General features: G+C 43.7%; 1 long non-coding RNA gene across 3 annotated transcripts; it reads right to left on the bottom strand.

The window, feature by feature from the left end:
* Nucleotides 1-379: 379 nt before the first annotated feature.
* On the bottom strand, nucleotides 380-5929 carry LOC131576584 (uncharacterized). Of its 3 annotated transcripts, XR_009277011.1 has the most exons (5): nucleotides 5695-5929; nucleotides 5358-5462; nucleotides 2105-2151; nucleotides 1963-1999; nucleotides 380-697 (listed from the first exon to the last, which is right to left on the bottom strand). It is a non-coding gene; the product is annotated as an uncharacterized LOC131576584 (long non-coding RNA). The 3 variants fall into 3 exon arrangements; XR_009277010.1 differs by having other exon boundaries at nucleotides 392-1999; XR_009277012.1 differs by lacking the exon at nucleotides 2105-2151 and having other exon boundaries at nucleotides 392-1999.
* Between the last annotated feature and the right edge of the window lie 16024 nt (nucleotides 5930-21953).

Here is a 21953-nt window from a genome sequence, read left to right as displayed (position 1 = left end):
TCTGTAATATATTGTGATGAAGAGAGGAGACTCATCTTGTGAGGCTCGTGGGTGGCTTCTTCTGCTCCCACTGAGAAGAGCAACAATTTGCTTAAAGGTCACGGTTGTGGAAGGCAGTGGGAATGCAGGCTAAGGTGGATGCTATCCTGAGACATTAATCCTGAAATTAATGAAGTTTCTACAGCAACCTGAGACGGTGCCTGTGTTCAGGTGGATTGTAGTGGGCAAGTAATTTCAGAGGTGTGGAGAACCAGGAGTGCTGTGGGAGAAATGACGGTGCCCAGAATCACAGCTCAACCCCAGTGGGCAGCTCAGCCCCACACAATTTGTTCTTCATCCACTGTTTGGATACAGATGTAGTGCATCCAAGAGATGGCCCCTCAAGAAATGCACAATTATTAAAAGAGCTGTTCACTTTTCCAATGAATTTGCAGTGGACTAACACTGATGAGAAAACAAAACTAAGCAAAGCATGGCTTTGAGTTAGAAAAAACATGATAAACAGTTTTTATTTAATATTCTGATTCCCCCTCTAAGTTTTCTCCTTTGGCAATACAGGGAAAAATCAATTATTCACATAAACCTGTTGGAAATCAACAGTAAAGCCAAGCACATCTATATCATTCCATAATAAGGCATTTAAACAGTCCTTCCAGAGGCAGAATCGACCTCAGAACAGTGGTGCAGATCTCAGGCCCTGGTGATCACAGAAAGCAAAAAAGCAAACATTTCACAAGTCAGCATCTGTGTGAGAGATGGATTTTCCACAGTAGTTTTTAGACTACCCACATAAATGTTTTTTTACAAAGAACAGGCCCTCCTGAAAAACTGAACTGTAGATGGAGGCCTTTGTGCCAAAATCCTTGTTAATCCTTTTTCCTTGTAAATATATTGGCAGAGAATGCAAGTCCATTAAGACTTCATTTAATTAATCAATTTAAATATTAAATCAATTTAATATTTACAAATCCCAATTTATCTATAAATGCCCTTTCATCTCTTTACCCATTGTTCTGTCATTTGCCTGGTTTTTTGCTCCTTGCATAACATGTCGTTCTGGAATATGGTTTGGTTTGGGAGAACCTGCTGCTCTGGCTTTTTGCAGAGCCTCAACAACAATTTTTATTACTTTAAAAGTGTGTTAAAATACTGTGTTGTCTCAGTTAAGCTTCTGTTTTACCAAAGGAAATCCATTTAGCTTTAACATATTTCCTGCCAAGTGGAAACCCGAATTGTGATTCTGTGGCCTGATTAGGCCTCCTTTGGGGATAGTCCTTGCCTTTCCTTTCCACTTGCTACTGGAACGACAGCAAACTCTGCTGGCCAGCCTCCCCCCTCCCTTTTATCACAGGCAGAATTAACTTGTCCCTCATGTGTTTTGGATTCCAGTCTAAATTTGGACACCAGGAGTTTTGTAGTTGATGTTGACTGAAATAGGGCATGTGGGTGTCTCTGAGCACACCTGGCTGCAGGGTCTGAAAGCCCTTCAGGAGCAGAAGTGTTAACTACAGCCACCCCCAGCCTGCTTTCCTTCCTTTGTCTCACACAGAAAGTCCCTGCTCCTTCTGTCTAAGAGATCTTTCTGCTCTGGTTTGTATCTGACAAAGCCCAAATCAGAGGTTTGAAACCCCATCAGGGGTTTTGGGGGGAATTCTGTTCAAGGTGACTTCATCCCTGCCCTGGGCTCCTGTTGCAAGTGCAGAAACTCCACTGAGCATTTTGCAGGCTGTGTTTATAAGGCCTGTGTTTATAGGGCACTGTTGGGTAGGCAGGAGAGTGGTTGCCACTCAGGTGATGGAGTTTTTTTAAATAATATTGCTCAGAAGTGGTGAGATGGGCAGCAAAATCCATACAGGGAGCAAGGGAGAGGTGGGAACCACAGCTGTGTGCAGCCATGAGTTCTGGTTGTCAATGTCTGTCCTGTCTGGCTCCAACCAGAAGTTCTTTTCTCCTTCATTTTACCTCTTTTTTCCATCTTCTCTAACAGCCCATTCATTACCTGTAAAAAAAAAAAAAATAAAATAAAAAAAAAAATATATATATATCTTTTTCTTGCAGTGCTTTGTCTCCTCCTCAAATTCCTGCCACATGTTAGGACTCTTACCCTTTCTGCAGTGAGAGCTGGTGATATCAGAGGCAGAGGACTGTGACCTTTAAGTGTGAAAAAGTCAGAGGAGGAGATAAGTTATAAGAAGGTTCCTGCATGAAATAATACAGTGACAAGGTGTTTTGAGGGACAAAATAACTACTAATATGTAGGTTGTAATTTCACAGCTGATGGAAAACCTTAAGTGATCTCCAAATAAAATGGTAAACTAAAAAAATGGCTTCAAGACCCAAAGATTTATTTTGCTATAGAGCAAATAATATACACAAAAATGTACAAAATATATAAAATATATAAAAAATATATACAGGGGCCTGAAACGATCCTGAATTAGAAGCAATGATGGTACTGCAATGTTTGAAAGGCCTGTTCTATGGAAAAGTGAAAATACAGCCACTGAAGGAGAGAGGATGGATAGATAATATAGATAATATAGAGGTATATAGATAATATAGAGAAAATATATTGTAAATGAGACTGAACTAATTTGTTTAGTTGTTGCACTTTGCCTATGCTAAAAGCAGTGCATTAAATCACTCCAAATTTCACTAACACTGAAGAAACACGTGGACCTGCACATGATCAGGTCTCTAGCGAGCCAGAAGACTAAGACAGTCCTGTGGATAACTTTGGATTTGGAATTCTATCAGCTCTTTTGTAGCTCTTTTGGCTACATCCTCTGTCCAGACTTCAGAGCCAGATTCCTCACGCTGGCAACCTGGATCAAAGGCAGAGGGAATGTTTCAAATTTACATGGGCTTAGGTGGGAGGAAGATCAGAGCAAACTCGTGACATGGCCAGCGATAGGACACGAGGAAATGGAGCGAAGCTGTGCCAGGGAAAGTTCAGTTTGGACATTAGGACAAGGTTCCTCACTGAGAAGATGGTCAGCCCCTGGAACAGCTCCACAGGGAAGTGGTCACAGCACCAAATCTGCCAGAGTTCACAGAACGGTGCTCTTAGTCATGGGGTTAATTTTAGGTGGTCCTGCAGGGAGTTGGAATTAGTGATCCTCTTGGGTCCCTTCCAACTTGAGGTATTCCATGATTCTACATTTTAGAAGTCCATCAAAATGGAACTGTAGCTGAGCAAAGACAAGGTAGTGCTGTCTGATCGCCACCAAGGGGAATGGTGTCCCCAAGTTTTGGGAGTTGTTTTAGAAGGTGCAGAGTCAGGAAGTACATCAGTAAGGATTTTGTAATGTCCTCATAACTGTGATGAAGGATGAACTTTGATTTAACCACAAAATCAAAAGGAGGAAGAGTCTCTTGTGTTTAGGGGAGGAAATAGGAAAGAAAAAATCAGTGTTGAGCTCCCGTGTTTTTACTCAGGTTTTGTGGCTAAACCTCTTTTCAGAAAGCCTTGAGGAGAAAATATGGAAATTATATTGGCTGATCATGTGTGTAAGGAGACCCCTTACATGTCTGGGTGAGAACAGAGAAGGTTTTCCAGAACAGGCAGATTTCATTCTGAATGCTGTGTCTTGGGCTCAGTCCTGGTGTGTTAAAACATAAGTGTTATCTGCAGATGCTGAAAGGAAACTGCTCATTTTTGACAAATTTCTGTTGTATAACAGAAACACAAAAATACCTGTGCTGTGCCAACCCAAAACTCAGTCTTGCCCAGTATCCCAGTGTCACCTTGAGCCAGGGCAGGGTGGGCAGACAGGAGCAGTGCCCTGTGACATCCCAGCAAACTCTCTGTGCTTGGCAGTCCCTGCAGGATCTTTCATTCATTGCTTTGCACTGTCACATTTTGAAACCACCAAAATTCCCCAGAATATCTAGAGCATCCCCTGATCCAAGCTCCAAAGCTGCAGTGCACAGACAGTGCAGAGTATCTCATTTTATTTCTATCCCACATGCCATTTGCTGGTTTATTTGACACCTCCCTAGTCCTTGGATCAAAGGAGCCAGAGTCTCCTTCTGATTAATTTTTTTCCAGCCCAGTCATGATTTTATACCCCTCTATCACATCCTCCTTCACTTTATCTGCCCCACAGGCAGAAGAGTCCCCTCTATTAAATCCATTCCCACACAAGAGCTGTTCCATACCTTTGATCCTGCCTGTCACTCTTCTCTGCAGCAACTCAGCAGCAACTTTTGGGCAAAGGAGAGATGGGAACCTGGTGAAGACTCACCCCACATTTATGGGACAGCACGTTGGTATCTCTCCCAGCAAAGCCTTGAAGTTGTTTTGCTGCTCAAGACCACCCATTCAGCTGACATTTTCTTAGAATACCTGTTTCACCTCCTGGGTTTCTTTCCTACATTGCAGCTATTTCTCCAGAATACAGGGGTTTTGCCCACCCCTGTCTGGAATTGGTTGTGTGGTGGTAGCACAAAGCAGATTCCCAGCTCTGGGAAGAGAATTAGAGACTTCAAAACTTCAAGTCACACGAAAAAAGTGGTCCACATGGGGCAAATCAATGTCTCTGTGTTTGTTCTAAATACAAAAAGCATGTAAATTGCTGATTAAAACCACTGCTGCTCACAGACATCAGGAGTGTGGATGAGAAGAAAGCAAATAACTCCATGTAGACCTTCACTCCAGAGCTGTGTAGGTGGGAACTAGGCATGATGGGCCCTGGTTCCTGCCCCCCTGCCAAAAAACTTGGGGCATTTATTGTTATTTTTAGCTTGTTTGATGAGGAGAACTTCCAGAAATAGTGCCTAAATCCAGAGTCTTCACAGGGTTTCTCTAGTGCAACTACTGCCTGGAATTCAAGCCGTAGCGGGAAGCCCCGGTGCCAAACATGTTTCACCACCCTGCAAACTGCAGGATTAAAAAAAAACCCCAACTTCTCAGAGAAAATGCTTTCCTTTCCCACAGGACACAGGTTACCAGGAACCTCCAGGACTGTCAGAAGTTGGTAGCTGGAGCAGCTGAACTCTTCTCTGAGTTTTTTTGCAAGCTCTGTAAGAATTATTAAATTCTTAAGTTATATAAATAAATCTCTTCCCTATATGTTGCTTGAACTTAATTGGGTGATGAAAATATTGTAAGTTTGTGCTTCTAAAGCATCTTTCACACAAAGATATCAGAAGTGCTTCATAAACATTCACTAATTAAGCCATTAAACCGTACAACACCCCACCGAGCCTGAAAGGATTTATAGGGATGTGTACAGTAAGAAGATTAAGTTTTACTCCTAGTAGGTTGGGGTGGGGAGGAGAGGGTTTGGCTGAAAAATTAAAAATTATAAATCCAGAAGCTATTTTTCTATAGAAATGACTTAAACATCTGATACCTTGGGATAATGTCAGCAAATCAGAGACAGGCAGGTTGTGGGTGGGTAGTCTTGGGACCACATCAATGAGCACCACACGGGAGGTTTCTCCACGTTTTCCCTATCCTGCACATGGAAGGAAAGCAGGCACAGCTCGATGTCAATCCCCTCAGCTTTAAAACAGCCCCTACCCACTGGCACTGCACAGTGCCCATGCTTTGAGAAACACAGGTGCCCACACAGAAAGCCTCTGGCACCTTTCCCACATCCATCACATTAAACACATCTGTGCTGGAGAAATACATCAATATATTTATATATATATATGCATTCATAAGCTGATGATGCATATACTCACCCCTGACTTGGATCTGACAGCCTGGATGAGAGGAGAGGGGAGGATGGGGCTGTCACCTCCTGACTGGCTCCAGGAGGGTGAGCAGCACCCTGGGTCTGGGGAGGGGACAGATCCCACATTTTCCCACAGGATGCCACAAGAGCAGCAGTGCTGGGTATCAACAGGCACCACCGTGTCAGCAGACCCCACTCAACAGCTCAGCTTGAGCTTTTGGGTTCTCAGCCACTTCGGTATCACCCCATGGCACAAAAGCTGTTGGGTATCGCCTCTGCCTGTCATCTGCTCTGAGCCAGGGTGTCGAGGCTGATGGCTGGGGGACTTTGGAAAGTTTTTCAGCTCGTAGATAAACAGCAGCAAATGTTCTCAGGACAACACATTCTGGAGCCCCAATCTTATCAGGGCACTTAGGACGCAGCCTGTATACACGTTTCAGGCCAGACAGTCAGAGTGCACAAACAGCTACGAAGAGCACATTGGAGGCTGCAGGCTTTTCTTGCTGCTTCTTTCTTTGTCTTGCCATCCTGCTCTAACAGGGAATGCTCTGCAGGGCTGTCAGAAGAGTGCTGAATAAAGCCAGCTTTGCAGGGATTGATGCCAAGCCTCGTATCGCTGAGTGCTTTTACACCAAAAATGCTCACCCAATTGTCTCACGGAGTGGTGGTAGAGGAAAGCAACTCAGGTCATCCACTCAAATTGTGAGGGGGGAATGTGACACAGTTTTGAGTCCTGTGCTCTCTGCACACAGATTAAAGGGTGCTTTGCATGGCATTTGGGGAAGGAGTTTGTTGCACTGCTGGTGTGCAGCCCCCATTCACTTGGCATTGCCCAGACGAGGGTAAATCAGGCTGGTAGTGCAAGTGTGGCCATGGGGCTTCTCTTAGGGTTTGATCCAGCTCTGTCAAAGCAAACTCAGACCTATCTGCACTTGGTATTAGCCTCACTCTTTGCTCATTCATGAGTGCTTGTGTAGTTTGTAAAAATCATCCCACTGCTGTGGCTTGGAGAGCTCAAAAACACAAGAGACAGAAATAAGCTCTTATTAAAAAAAGAAATATTTCAACAAGTCTCTTCTCATGGCTTTTGTTTGAGTACAGTCAGGGAGTTAAAACTGAAATACAGGCATTGCAATTTGGGGTTGGGAGAATCAGTGTATTTCACACCTACGTGGATGGTGTTACCTAAAACTCCTCCTCCTCCTTCCTGTCTCTGCCTGAAGTCTTTGCTGCTGCTCAGTTCCTGCTGGCAGATCCCTGTGATCTTCCTCCACCAAAACAATCTCCCCCGCTGAATTCCTCACAGCCAAGGGATGTGATGGATGTGAGCCCACGCATCAGCTCCAACTTCACGTTACAGTCAGATGTGAACTCCAGGTGAACTCCCACATATGGTGAGAGAGATGCTGCCTGATGCCAGATTCCTCTTTTCTACACTCTTCTTTGCAGTTTGGACATGACAGGTCTGTTTAATTATGCCCCCACCTCCTCTGCTGGCTCAAGACAGAGCTGTGGTCAAGATCAGACTGAGCAAGGAACATTATTGGCCTTTGACTGTAACCAACCTTAGATATTAAAAGGAGGAAAAATAGAGTCCGAGGCTACTTGTTTGCAAGCAGAAGGGACAAGATTGCGAGGGGTAAAGGGCTCATCTTCCCATTTTTTCTCAAACCTTCTTCTCAGCGTTGTTTCTCCTAAAGGCAGATGTAATTTTTGGTGTATGTTTGTAACTTTGGTGCTGCAAACACTTTCTCTGAGCCTGCTTTGCTTCTGCTTGCAAGCAGTGTTTGCCAAGCTCTTCTTGGGACATCTGTGTGATGTGTAAAGGACCCAGTGGCTGAATGAAAGCTGAAAAATGAATGGTCTGAAGAGTGATTAGAACTAAAATACTGCACTTTGGGCTGATTTTTGTGTTATTCTGCTTCATTTGGAGTTGGGTATGATGGCACAGTCCCTCCAGCAGTGCTCTGCTGTTTTTGGGTATCAGAGGCGTTGCTGGGGATGTGCCTCTGTCACTAGAAAACCAAGAATAAAATAGCATTGATTTTGTTATCAGCCTTTATTTTAGCTATGATTTTCTCTTTTCTTTCCTCCATCACTTATATTATGGCATTTTAAAATTTCCAGGTCCTTTTATCCTAACTGAAACAATCTCCATTGCTACCAGCCACTACAAGCTAAGAATCAGATTCTGCCAAACTATTCCTCAGTCCCTAACATGAGGTTAGATATGGGTAGAATAGAACATAATATAACTCACATTTCCTTAGACTTGCCTGTTTACTTCACAGCACACCTGTATAAACCTATATTGCCATCTTACATAAATCAGTTTAATCCTGGTGTATTTTTAGTCCTTCTGTCTCCTACTTTTTCATGCTTCCCTGTCCATCATCTACCCTCTCTCCTGCCTATTGAATGTTTGCAGAAATCCATAAATGCCAGGAAGTCTCCAAAGTCACAAGGGCTCTCTTTTGCCATGGCCAAGGGCTCTTCCAGGGGTCTTGTGGGCCACAGCCTCCTCTGACTGGGGGTGGAAGAGCTATGGGATGTGTCTCAGAGAGATGGGGTTGTTTGGCTCAGAGAAAAGGAGGCTCAGGGGGGACCTAATCCTGCCCTGTAACTCCCTGAAAGAGTTATAGTGAGATGGTTGTGTGTCTCTTCCCTCACCCAGTTAACAAGTGACAGGATGAGAGGAAACGGCCTCAAGTTGCACCAGGGGAGGTTTAGATTAGACATTAGGATTTTTTTGTCACAGAAATAAATGTAAAACATTGGTATGGATTCCTCAGCAGAGTGCTGGAGTTGCCATCCCTGGAAGTGGTCAAAAATATGTAGATACAGCAGTTGAGGACAGGGTTTAATGGTGAACTTGATGGCTGGAGTTGATGGTCTTAAAGGTCATTTCCTACATTAACATTCTAATATTCTGTGGTTCTAAGAAGTCACCGTTTCCTTTCATCACCAGTGAGATAGATATGCTCTTGCAGTGGGTTTTTCACATAATGTTTTATTGCTTATTTTTGATTTTTATCTTGCCAAGGATTTTGCACCAGGATCAGAGAGCTGAACACCCACACTGAGTCTTTTTTTATAAGGTCACTTGACATCTTCCTTCCAAGCATCTGGTATTATCTTGCATGAGAATGCACTTTAGATAAACATCTGTCTGAGGCTTATCTGGGCTCAGATTGTGTTCACAGACAGCAAGAGAAGAATACAGGGGTTTAAAACTTTTCCTTCTGTTAAAAATCTGTTTAAACTTTACATAATCTGAAAAAGCAGAATGACAAACTTAATTCAACATCCAATGAAGTTGTTTTAAAAAATTTCTTCCTTGGGTATGAGTCGACCTTTTCCCAAATAACAGAGTGCCAGTGGCTTCTGTCACAGGCCCTCTTGAAAATGCCAGTTAGGTGTTCTTCTGCCATCTCTCCCCACAACTCCTATAGGAACAGGTTTTCTCAAGGCCTGAGTGTACTTGTCCTTGCAAAAACCCTGAAGGGAGCAGAGATGAAATCATTCTTACTTTACTTGTTGGGAGCTGAGACCAGGAAGGATAAATCTGGAATTTTGAGTCCCCAGTGGATAGCTGGGCTGATAAAAAACTCTGGGCATGAAGTACACAGGTGCAGACCCTCCTGTTTTTGGACATGAACACATGGACAGGCTGTTTTTGTGGTGAATTGTCACCTGAAGGACAAGGAACAGACTCTGGGTCTGTGACTGTGTCTGTGGCTTCTCTAAGAGCACAAGGTGGACAGAGCCAGGGTGACACTCTTCTGCCAAGGGACCTCATCTGAACTATTGCTCCAGGCTGTCTTTAAGTTAATGGAGAGAAATAGGTGTCTCAGGAGAGTGATCCATCTTCTCCTGCTACAGCTGTCCATGGGGAATTGCTCTCTGAAATTGCCTGTTTCTATTCACTTCCAGTGGAGCTGAGAGATTCTGTCTCTGAGTGAAACATCATTTTAGGAGAGAAAGTCAGAGAGGGGAACTGACCTGGATTCTGCCAGTGAAAAATAACTCCTGGAGCAACTTTTCCCATGGCTTTGCAACACCCAGGACACATCACCCTGCACCTCAAAGCAGCTGGTAAAATGGAGATTCTAGAAAGCAACTCTGGCTAAACCAAATTATATTCCACAGGGGAGACGCTGAGCAGATCTACAGAAAGTTTACCTGCCTTACAGAGAGTTTCATCCTAAAATTACTCCTTTTTCCCAAGTGAACTAGTAAACTTAGAGCCAAAACTGTCCCATATCAAATATTCTGGGTTTACATTTACATGAATCTCAGTCACAAATAAACCACCAAAAGAGAAGAGCCTACATTGCAGTGACATAACCCATGGGCTGTGAGCATCCCTGAAGGCAAGCACTCAGCTATTCAGCCTTAAAAAGAGCAGTAAAGAGAAACAAGATCCATGTGTGAATTCTATAATTCCTTGAAGTTAAGATTTTCCACAATTTTATGGAGGCTTCATTAATTTCATTAAGGACATTCCAGCAGGAGCTGTAACGAGAGGGTAAAAACTCCCAGATTACAAATACTGGCACAAAGTTTAATAGCAGGATTAAATAATAATAAAAAAAGCCTCATACTTCATGAGCACAGTTGCACTCCCTGTTCTGAATCCAGGAACAAGCATTACACTGGCAGAACTTATTTCACCCCGTTCCTGTTCAGTAGTCCTGTATATCACACAAACACAATCAGAGCAAGAGGCAGCCTCACTCAGTGTGGCTTTACCTGCATAATTGACCCTTCCCTCAGGAAATCCCAGCTGGAGAATGGACAGCTGTGTGCAGCTGCTGCACAGAGCACCAGCTCCTGTCTGGCTGCACCTGCAAGAGAGGTGGCACAGGGGCAACTGCAGATGAGCTGCTGGGTCAGCCTGTGCCACCCACACCCCGCTGAGAGCAGGCTGTCCAGGCACCAAGAACATCTCTGGGCTGGAAAGGCTCATTCTTCCTGACCCAGGGGAGAGAGGTGCAGGGCAGCTGGGAGCTGGGGGCACATCCCTGGGGCTGGAGAAGGGAGGATGTTGTTATAGATACATATTATATTGGCTTTTTGCAAATATTAAAATGAATGTTATATGTATAAGGTTAGAAAACTTTGTTATATTAATATAGTTCCTTCTATTTCTGTTATTGATGAGATTTAGAAATAGTAGTGTAATACGCATATATGTTGAGCTATAGCATAATATTAAAAAAAAAACCTACTTTTGTTTGTATAACCCAAAGACTGAAAAAGATAGTCAGAGACCCAACTCCATTCTTAGATTATTTTGTCCAGATGAGGATAGCAGTGACCAGAGGTCTGGGGGAGGAATTTATTGCATTTCTGATATCAGGGAATGTGAAATTCGGTGGAGCCAAGAAGATTGATTTATTGAGAAGGGGGCGAGTCAAAAACTAAACAAAGAAACATCCAAAACTTAAGAAAAATGTTTGAATCATGTATGAGAATTTATGAATATGTAGTAGAGTTCTGTTTTTAAGGGACAATCCTTTGTCAGTAAGGTGTGCTCTCTTAGCTGAATGCAGAGACACCTGGCCATAGCTGTATACTTTACTTTATTTTTATCTCCTAATTGTCTTTCTATTAAACTTTTAAATTCTATAAAAAATATGTGAACCTCGTTTTTCACAATGGGAAGAGCTGGCAACCCACGCAGGAATGAGCCCTCCTTTGGCAGCTGTCATCTAGCAAGGCTCCTCCAGACAAAATGGCACTGAGAGATATCATGTCCCCATCTCCTCAGCAGCCAGTGGGTGTTTGTAATACTTGCTCATGCTAATTAAGATCTATATCACTGTTCCCATAATTGTGGATTCTGCAAGAAGCAATTCTCCTGCCTTATGAGGTGGTCTGAATTCTGGACACCCTGTTTTATCCACAAGCATTTAAATGGCACTCTGGAGACAGGATATGGAGAAGGCACCCAAGAGGATTTTGCCTGGGTTTACTTTTCTATTACCAACATAGAAAAGATTGTTATAAATGTCCCAAATAGCAGCTCTTTTGAGTACACATAACTGTGCAGTAATATTACTCTGTAGTACCTTTTTCTATCTATCACCTCTGTTCTCTTAATTATACTTCGCTGAAAAATAGACATGCATTTGAAATGAGCCAGGCAGAGCACCCTGTCTGATGTGACAGTCCAAATACTAGAACCAGCAGCCACTGGTCCTGAGAGGGATGACATGGGATGGGATGGGAAATCCTTCACCTTTTTTTGATTGGAGTACAAGGAAGGTTTCTAGATGGAGAAAGCCTGCCTTGCACCTTGCAGGCATGCAGTGAGATTTCTCCCACTGAGTGGCTAACAGCTAACAGCTAACAGCTAACAGCTAACAGCTTCCTCATATCTGCTGGGCAGCACACCTTCCCTAACCCTGCGACCTTTCATTCTGCCAAACACAACAAATATGGGTCAACGGCTTTTGGAGAGGGAAAAACTCCAGAGCAATCCTCTACTGACGCTGAAATAATTCCAGCGCATGAAAAGTGAGAGCAGCTGTGGCCGCTTCCACATCCACAAGCAATGCAGCTTGCTCATTGCCAGCAATCCTTAATCCTCTTTGAACTCCTGACTTTACATATCGGATGCTTGCTCCATGGAGTAATATCTGTGTATTACTGCCCATTCACTGTAAGTATTTTACAAGGCGATACAGAGACGAGAAATGTATTCTCAGGAGGCTCAGGCACAAAGGTTAGTGGATGCAAATCGTATTTGCGTCGGCACTGGCACATGTTTGCAAAACCAGGAGCAGGGTATCGAGTGTTAAAATGGGAAAAATTCCCTCTGCATCCTGTGAAAATGCTGGCAGCCCCAGGGCAGAGAGTGCCCACGGGTCTGGTAATGCTGTCCTGGCACTGCATGCTAAACAAAATAATCATTTCAGATACCAAATAAAGGGATAAAACTATTTCAGTGAGCAAAAAAGAGGACTCTCCTCATCTGGGGAGAGGTGTTAGAAACCTTTAGGTCTGTGTGAGAGCCATGCATGAAGGAGCACACTCTGTTAAGGCTTGCTCTTAAATTTATTTATTTTGCTGTAGACTGTGTTCTCCTTAAAGTCCTGGCTTTGGGAATATACTGATGAGGTGTTTTGAACAATTTCCTTTGGAAGGATTTTGAAGAAGCACATATTTTGTCTTGTAGAGGAGAAAATGCTGCTCATGCTGCAGCCTGAAAATATGAGCTGCAGATGCTGAAATGCCAGAAATAAAAGAAAAAAAAAAACAACAGAGAATTTGAAATTTTTCTTTCTTTCTTTCTTTTTTTTTTTTTTTTTTTTTTTTTTTTTTTTTTTTTTTTTTTTTTTTTAATACAGTTTCCTTCTCCCACCTTGCTGTTGGGGGCAGGAAGGGAAAAAAAAGGGGGAGCTAGTTATGATTTAGGAGCATTTGTATTTGTAATTCCAGCATCCAAGGACAATGTGATCCCATGGAAACAGATTCTCCCTTGGACTGGGGTCACTCATGACTAGGCAGAAGGACATTCCTAAACATATGGATTACATAGAAGTTAAGAATAATTTTGGTTTTCCCCAAAAGCATATTTACTGGTATTTTTGGGGTTTTTTTTTGTTCTGGTTTTTTTTTTTTTTTTTTTTTTTTTTTTTTTTTTCTTTTCAAAAAGTTGGTTTGATTTGGTTTGGTTTGGTTTCTGGTGTTTGTTTTGCTTTGTTGTTTTAATAAAATGATTTGGTTTCCTTACAAGACTGAAACTTGTTAATCACAACAGTTCTCAGAACAGATGGCTTCACTGCAGGCTCAATTTCCTACTGAAAGGGGATTTTGATGGACAGACAGTGCTCAGCTTTCCTTTTCCCTAAACTCTCTGTTTTGTACAGGGGCACTGGCATGAGGGCTACATGGTCAGAAATGTTTCACCTGCCTTGCAGTGGACACTGGGTGCAGGCTGATTTTAGTCCATTGAATATATCTGTAGATAAATTAATGCTCATGCTTTAGGCTGCCAGTGCATTCAGGGGGTGCTGAGCTGTAGGGTCTCCATCAGGACCCATAACCAGTCCTTGCCAGGTGATGTCCCCATGAGCTTTCTTCCACACCTGCCTGCAGTGGTCTGCAGCTTTGACTGCAGAAGGAAGGTCATTGATCAGCAGCTTTCTTGTGGAAAGACATTTGCCCAGTTTATTCATATTTCACAGAATCATCACAGACTCATACAATGGTTTTGGTTTGGAAGGGACCTTAAAGCTCATCTAATTCCAACCCCCTCCTTCCACCAGACCAGGTTTCTCCAAGCCTCATCCAAACTATCCTTGAACACTTCCAGGGATGGGGAGCCCACAGCTTCCTTCTCTATTTGGGTCAGCCTGAAGAGAAATATCATGGTTGAGTCTTCCAGCCCTATCCTGTTAAGCCTGTCCTAGGGAAAAGACTGGAAAGGAAGAAGAAAGTCTATTGCTGCCCAAATCTGCTGCAGAAAGCAAAACCTGAATCAAGTATGAAGAAGTGTTAGGAGATGTGAGCCCCTGTCCTGTCAGCAGAGCAATTTATCTCTGTTGAAATCTTCCCACAGCCCTTTGCTAAGGACTCTTGAATTAGGTGCATGAACCATTTGCACCCAACAGTTTTCTCTGGGCTGAGCCCATACTTGGAGGCCTGGCCATGGGTCACACCGAGGAGCAGCTCCACATCCCCATCTCACAGAGTCTAGCAAGCCTGCTGGGGCATGTGGGGACAGGACTGTGTCCTGCAGCCCTCCCACTGCAGCTGGATTTTGACTGGAACTGAGATGACTCCGGGACCAAGAGGCAGAACAAGCTTTGCCTTTAGCTGCATATGTAGAAATCCAAATGCAGGACATTTTCCTGCGTTTCTGCCCACAAATCTGAGCCCGTTACATAAAATACTGGCAGAGCTTTGGAAGAAGCAACCTGAAGGACTTCGACAAATTTTACTGATGGATGACAAATGACAGAGATTCCACTAGCTAGGTACCAAGAATATGCCAGAAGAACATAATACTTGTACTGCAACACAGATTTTGAAATACTGTTTTGCTCTTCACTTCCTCATGATTTTCCTGAATAACACAAAAAATATAAGGTTTACAAAGGAATAAGTCAATTTTCCAGAATACATCAGCTCCTGTCCTCATTTTATATGAAGTCATGGTGTTAGTCACTGAACATAATCTGAAGGCAGGTGTGATCACAACAGCAAGAAAAACTAAGATTTTTTTTTTTTTTTTTCAAAGTCCATTTCTGAAGCTTACAATCCATGCTGAGTCAGGAGGCAAATTAAAATGTGAATTTACTATTCAGATCCAGGGATATTCCTTCAGCTCAACACAAGTTAAATATCAAGGGGGTGCAATAACGGGATTCAAAGCCAGAAGCAGTGAAACTGTAACTCATTAACATCATTATTCACTAACAGCTTATCTGATGTCCTTGCAGAGTAGGTCTCACACACAGTAGAAGGATTTCTTTGATTAATGAAACATGCTAAAAAGTGAAAATATGCTGGAACTGCAAGGGCAAAGGTAACTTGAGGCTGCCTCAGGCTGTGATGCACCCTAGGGATGCTCAAAGTTGTGAAACAGGGGGTTCCTTTCTGTCCTTGTAAGATGTCTTGTGTATGTCTTGCCACAGGACAGTGGCAGGAAAAAGCATTAATAATAACATACATGGGGAAGGGTCTCACTTGGAAGATAAAGAAACACAGAACCATCGAATGGTTTGGGTTGGAAGAAACTTTAAAGATCACTTCACTCCAACCCCTCTGCCATGGGCTGGGGTACCTTTTCCTAGGTCAGGCTGCTCAACACCCCATCCAGCCTGGCCTTGGACACTTCCAGGCATGGGACAGCCACAGCTTCTCTGGGCAGCCTGTGCCAATGTCTCACTTCTCTCTAAGTTAAAAAAAAATAAAATATTCTTCTTCATATCTAATCTAAACCACAGGCTTCAGGCTAAAGGATAAATAACGGCTTTGGGCATCTTCTTCTATATGGGTTCCCTGACAGGGCTGACATTTAATTATGGCCTGTGCTATGTGGTACCCTTCCCAGTCATTCCTGATGTGCTGGGCTGGAAGGGTAGGGAGAAGCTGTCAGTGCTGGTGTGTAGCAGCATAACTCAGCTCCCTGGCTGCCAGCCAGAATGGATAATAGACATTTACTCAGGGTGTTCCTCTAACAGACCCCAGAGAACCTTCCCAGAGCATCTGTGGCCCTGGAGTTTGCACCACCTCCACTGTACACAGGTGCTGCCAACCTCTCTTGCAACACCCTGCTGCCACCTCACTGTGGAGGACAAAATTCTGGGTGGCTCACAGTGTGCAGTGAAGTTCTCCTCTCCTCCAGCACCCACTCATGTGACCTTTGTTTGAAGATGTGGACTCCAGCTGGAGCACAGATGAGTTTCCCTGGAACTGTGGATTTACTGCTTGAACTCTTTGTATGCCAAACCCTGTTCCTGCTGCAGCTCAGAGACATTGTGCAAAAGGACTAAAATTTGTCTCTTTGGTGAATTTCATTTGGAAAATTAGGCAGGTAGTATCTTATAGCACATCTTGTCTGCAGGGATTGCTCCTGCACAGGGGAAAATCCCTCTTGCACAGCATCCCCAGGGAGCACCAAATCACACCAAGCTCTCAGTCCTTATCTCCAAGACACCAAGCAGGTCCCTCCTCCTCTCACAAGTCCAAGGGTTGGATGTTGACAGCTGTGCTCTGGAGGCATTGCAGAGCTGTCTGTGATAAGGGCGATGCTCACAAGAGCACAAGGAAGAGCTGCAGCAGAGGACAAGCCCAAGTTCAGCAGGGATATAACCCAGGAGCTGATGGTCACCTCAAATCTCAATACCTTCTGCTCAGAGCAGGACATGCTTCCTTCTCCTTGCTTATCCACAGCAGTAGATGCCCAAACCCACACTTGGTCTCCTCAAAACACAGCTGAGAAGAACCAGTGCTGGCGTTGTTGTGGTGCCGATGAGGGATAATGAGTTTGCAGAGTACTCTCAGCATGACAGCACCACGTGCCCCCTATCCCAGGGACATTCCCCAGCCACCCAGAGAGCTGGCAGAATTGTTAATCCTGAGGCAGGAGTGATCTGAGAGGGAAACTGGAGGAGACACAAGCTGCTTCTTGGACAGAATTGTGGGGTGTGTCTCCCACTCCCACCCTGAACATAAAATCCAAAGACAGGACCTGGGGAGGCTCTATGTGCAGCAAACTTGGGTGGAGTGACTACAAACAATGTACTTGCTGCTCAGGCAAATCTAAAAGAAGGTTTAATGAAGGAAAGGACTGGTCCAGGGAAGTGGGATGTCCAGGGAATGCCCAGACATGGCCAGACCCAAAGGTTACAGAAGGCAGATCTGGATGTTGATTGTGTCGATTGCGTTGATCACGTTGGCATCGTCACCACAGGTCTTGATACCTTCTGCTGCTCCCAGACACTGCCTGCAGCTCCAAAAGCAGCTAAAATGCCAGCATCAAAATGCCCAGCCTCTCCTCCAACATTCACAGCTCTGTTTCTGTGTGTTGGTGATTGCACTAGACACCACCACCAACTTTTGAATTATTCTTCAACACTTTCCTTTCAGGGAGCTGTCACATGTGGAGATGTCAGAGGTCTGTTCCCACAGGTCATTCTACTGAAGCTGCTGAAACAGCCTCATCCCTGAGACATCCCAGCAGGTGCTGTGTTAAGTAATATCATGTTCCAGAGCTGAGACAGATGGGCCAGGCCAGCACATAATATCCAAATTAATGGATTTGATCTTCAAGACACCCCTAACAGCCCATACTGCAAAGCTCTGTGATGCTGTAGCCTTTGCTGCAATCCAAAATATTCCCAGGGTACTCCTTAGGTAAACACTTAGGTAACACTTTAGGGGATGCCTTCATAGTGTGGCTCTACCACAGCTTTTACTTTCCCCAGGTGTGACATCTATTTGACAATTTATTTTCTGAAAAGCCTCAATCATTTCAAAATAACTAGACCTTTTTTTTCTTTTTTTCTTTTCTATGGATAATTAAACTTTGGTCTATTCAAAAGCTTTCAAAGAACAGCTGGCAGAAAATAAACCCTCAAACTCCAAGAAAAGAAGGAAGGGTTGCTTTTACAGAGTAATCTAAATTACCCACACTTCAAAAGCAGAGCACAAAGGAGGCATTTAAATAAGGGTCCTTTGTTCTGTAGTTGCTGTTAGTGGACAGTGCTGCAAAGCCCTTTTTTAGCTCAATATAAACAGCCTTTTAAAATCCAAAGAAGCCTTTAAAAGGCCATCAGATTAGGGTTTGAGAAAAATTGTTGCCAGATTACATTGAAAGTTACTCTACAAGCCAGGGGCAATGTTTCATGGATTTGAGTCTATTTGCTTTTATGATCCTCACTCTTCATTTCTGGCTTGCAGTCAGTCACGGAGAGTTTGCTGTTCCTTCCAGGCTTCTTCTGCAGAGAAACAAATGGGAAGGGCTTCCCCTCCAGCACAGTGCCTTGGGGATACCTTGCCATCCTGCTATGCAAAAGGCAGCATCACCATTTTCAGCAAATTCCTACATTTTTTAAAACCCTGGCCATGTTCCCATCAAGCTGGAGGAACTGGATTATACACAGTTTGTAGAAAGGATCCTCCAGCCTTGTGAGCCTCTGACCCTTTCAATAGCTGTGTCCCCCACATGACTCATTACTGCAGGTAAGGAGCATGAAATACATGTACAGTCACACAGCCCAGCTTGATTTAATTAGAGACGCTTTTAATTAAATTTTATCATTGAAGCTGTGGCAGGAGCATGCTTAGATAAAAATATAATGAAGAATATAATCTTGGCATCAAAGGAGAAAGGTGTGACTCCAGCTTAATTACTTAGACCAGCAGAGGTAGAGCTTGGTTGTATCTGAGATTTGGCACCAAATTCAGGCTGCAAACAAAGGCATTTGTTGTACACCCTGTGGCTGTCCTGCAGCCTTTACTGGCATGGTGGCTGTGCAGTTTTATGAGACCTGAGATACAGCCCTTGTTTAGGTGAAACAATTGATTAGACCTACAATTACACTGTGATAATTGCTAAGAAGGGAGGCCTCTGCTGCAGGCAGGCAGGTAGTAAATAGGGTGTTAGGTTCCCTTGAAATTCTCAGACCAAGAGGCAGGTTTAGGAGATACCCAAATCTTGCACAAATGGAGCTGGGAAATTTGAATCTCATGGATCCTGGATGGCCAAAGTCCTTTGTCTCTGTTGGAGGGCACTGTTGCAGGAAAGAAGGCATTGATGAATTTCCCCCCTTTCTGGTTTTCTTTCCAGAATGGGGACACTTCTCTGATTTGTGAGTCATTGAATACTTGGAAGAAATGTCTAATTTTCCTCCTCATTGCCAGACACTTCCCAAGCTCATCATTTTCTACCAGGAGGCACAGAGAATGGCCATTAAACCCAGCAGTGAAAGAAGAAAATCACATGCACAATTTGCTGCCTGTGCCTCTCCCCTGGGACTCCAGGGTTTTAATGCAATTTTGCGTATCCCAGCCAGTGGTGCTTGGCTGCTTTTAATTAAAAAAAAATTAAAGGATTTATGTTGGGATTAAATGGGATAATTATTGATTGATCTCTGCCTTCTAAATTGAAAAGCATTTGGATTAATCAGCTTTTTAATAGGAAATCACTTGGCTCTGGACAGGAAGCCAACCTCAGGCCCCGCACTCTAGCTGGGTTTTATTTTGCCCTCTTACTTCAAACCCGCTGGGAAATATTTCCCTTTCCTTTCTTCTTGTTTCCTGCCCAGAAGAAGACTGCTTTCATTGAGGCAGGCTCTGGGTCACAAGTGTTGAGGTTGCCTTGCACTACCTGCAGGGAGCACCTGCCAGGCTCTGCAGCATCCTGATGGAGCTGAGCAGGAGTTGTGACACCTCCTGAGAGCCTTGTGCTGGGAACTGGGCCAGCCACCCCCCAACAGGTCCAGTCAGCACTGAGATATTCCATGATGCAGGGAGCAGCTTTGCAGCAGCAGTGATGTGGCTAGTTCTGCCTTGCAGACACCCAAACAGCCAGCTCAGCAGTCAGGAGAGGCTGGGAAATAAAACTGTGTAAAGCTTGCTCTTGCTCAGTTCTGGGACTGTGTGTACCACCCCACCTGTAAAAGAAGCTGGAAATCAGGTTAAGCAGGTGAGGAAGGTGGTAAGGCAAAGTGAACTAAAAATAATAATGGCACACTCAAAATAATAATAATATCCTCAATCCCCAGCTGCAGAAGTAGGCTGCTGACCTAAGCACTGTGGGTTCAGGTTTCTACATTTATTCTGGGGCAGAAATTGTGTAGCTCTGTGACTCTCACCTGTGTTTGGAGTATTCCCCCTGCAAGAAAATAAAAGTCTTGATAAGTCGCAGGAAACTCCAAATGGAGAATCTGGAAGAGAAGATTTGTTATTTTAGGGTCTTCCAGCAGGATTTTTCAGCCTCTGAATTAAAGAGTTGGGTTAAAATTAAATACAATTCTCAGTTTCAATTAGTCATATTTCCAATGTAGGAACTTAAAAGCAGGTTTTAACTTTAGCTTTGTGAATGAGGAGAACAGTGTGAGAGCAATGTCCACATCACAACCTTTGTCTTCTAATTTATCCAGTCTGGGAAATTTTCCCATTTTGTTTTTAAAATTTTTCCCTTCAAAACACTTTTTTAAAGATTCCCGAGGTGGAGAGAGCAGAATACCCATCCAGAAAGCCTACATTTTTCTAGGAAGCTTTTCTGCTGAAGTACTTCAATCAGTGGGATGCTGGTCCAGCAGTGACTCATGCAGACCTCCCCCACAGCTCACCCACCAGAGACAGGTGACCTGGCAGCAGATTACACCCCTCTGCAGACAGAAGGTAATTCACACTTGAAAGGATGATTCCAGTTTCTCACACAGTAGTCAGCTCTGTAATAATTGGAACAAAAGACCTTTCTTCAGCTGAGTGAAAGGCTCTCCTCCACAGACAACCAAACTTGGAGAGCAAAGCACCCACATTGTGTCAGTCCCCCCTCTCCCTGAAATTCTCACCACCCTGGCCACAACCCTTTAATGATCCCTCCTGCACATCTTCCTGAGGAAGAGAATACTCAGAGCTCAGCCTCACTCACAAGTGTGTCAAGAACTGCTGATGTGATTATGGAGCTTCTTACTCCCTACAACTCCCTGAAAAGAGGCTGTAACCAGGTAGGGGTTGGCCTGTTTTTCCAGGTAAAATGGGATAGGGCAAGAAGAAAAAGCATCATGTTGTACCAGGGGAGGTTTAGATTGGATACCAGGAAAAATTTCTTCATTGAAAACGTTGTCACTCAATGGCACAGGCTTCCCAGTGGAGTGGTGGAGTCACCATCTCTGGAGGAGTTTCAAAGCTCTGTAGATGTGGTGCTTAGGGGTATGGATCAGTGATGGACTTGGTGGTGTTGGGTTAAAGATTGGAGTCGGTGTTCTTAGAGATCCAACACAAATGATTCTATGTCTAGGTAATGATGGTATAAAAATGGATGAAACGTTATTTGAGCTGCAAAGCCACTTGTCTCCTCTCAGGGTGATGAGCTGGTGCATTTTCTAGGGTGGTCTGCTCCTCAGACTGACTCCACATGCCTTGGGTAGAGGGCTCCCACAGGAAGCCTTCTAATGGTCATTAGGAAAAGAATGAGCTCCACCAAAAGTTGGCCAACCCAGTGGGGCCATTGAAGCTTTCCTGCATCACACTCTGGGTCTGCTTTTGGAGATGAGCACAAGGAAGAGCAGTTTTTTCCTAACTGTGTATGCAGACACATATATACAAGCTATTTTCAATATATATACAAGTATTTTTGCTTACCCCAGGCCTACAAGATGGTGAAAAACAAATGGAGCTTTGTAATCCTTTAAAGAAGAGACTAAGCAAAAAAAATGAGGAGCAATATAATGAATCCATTAGAGAAGATAACAGATAGGGCTTTAATGACTAAGATTCATTACCTTAAAAATATGTGAGAGCCAGTGATATAAAAAACCCAAAGGATAGACATTCTTCTTTGAATGCAGGCAGGGAAGAGTAAGATTCACTCCTATTGCTTCCTTTTCTAAAGTAAACAATCTGAGCATGGCTAAAGAAAGGGAATTTTTGAGAGTACAGAACCAACACCACCATCTTCTTAAGCTAAATCTTGCTAAGATCTTTTCAGCAAACTGCACAGTGCCATTGCCCATGGTGACAGCTAAAGCCACCCTCAGATCTGTCAGTCAAAACTAACAGTATTGAATGAGCATCTGC

This window comes from Poecile atricapillus, chromosome 2 (genome assembly GCF_030490865.1).
Source record: "Poecile atricapillus isolate bPoeAtr1 chromosome 2, bPoeAtr1.hap1, whole genome shotgun sequence".
NCBI classification, from domain to species: domain Eukaryota; kingdom Metazoa; phylum Chordata; class Aves; order Passeriformes; family Paridae; genus Poecile; species Poecile atricapillus.
This window is presented reverse-complemented; position numbering and strand designations above follow the sequence as displayed.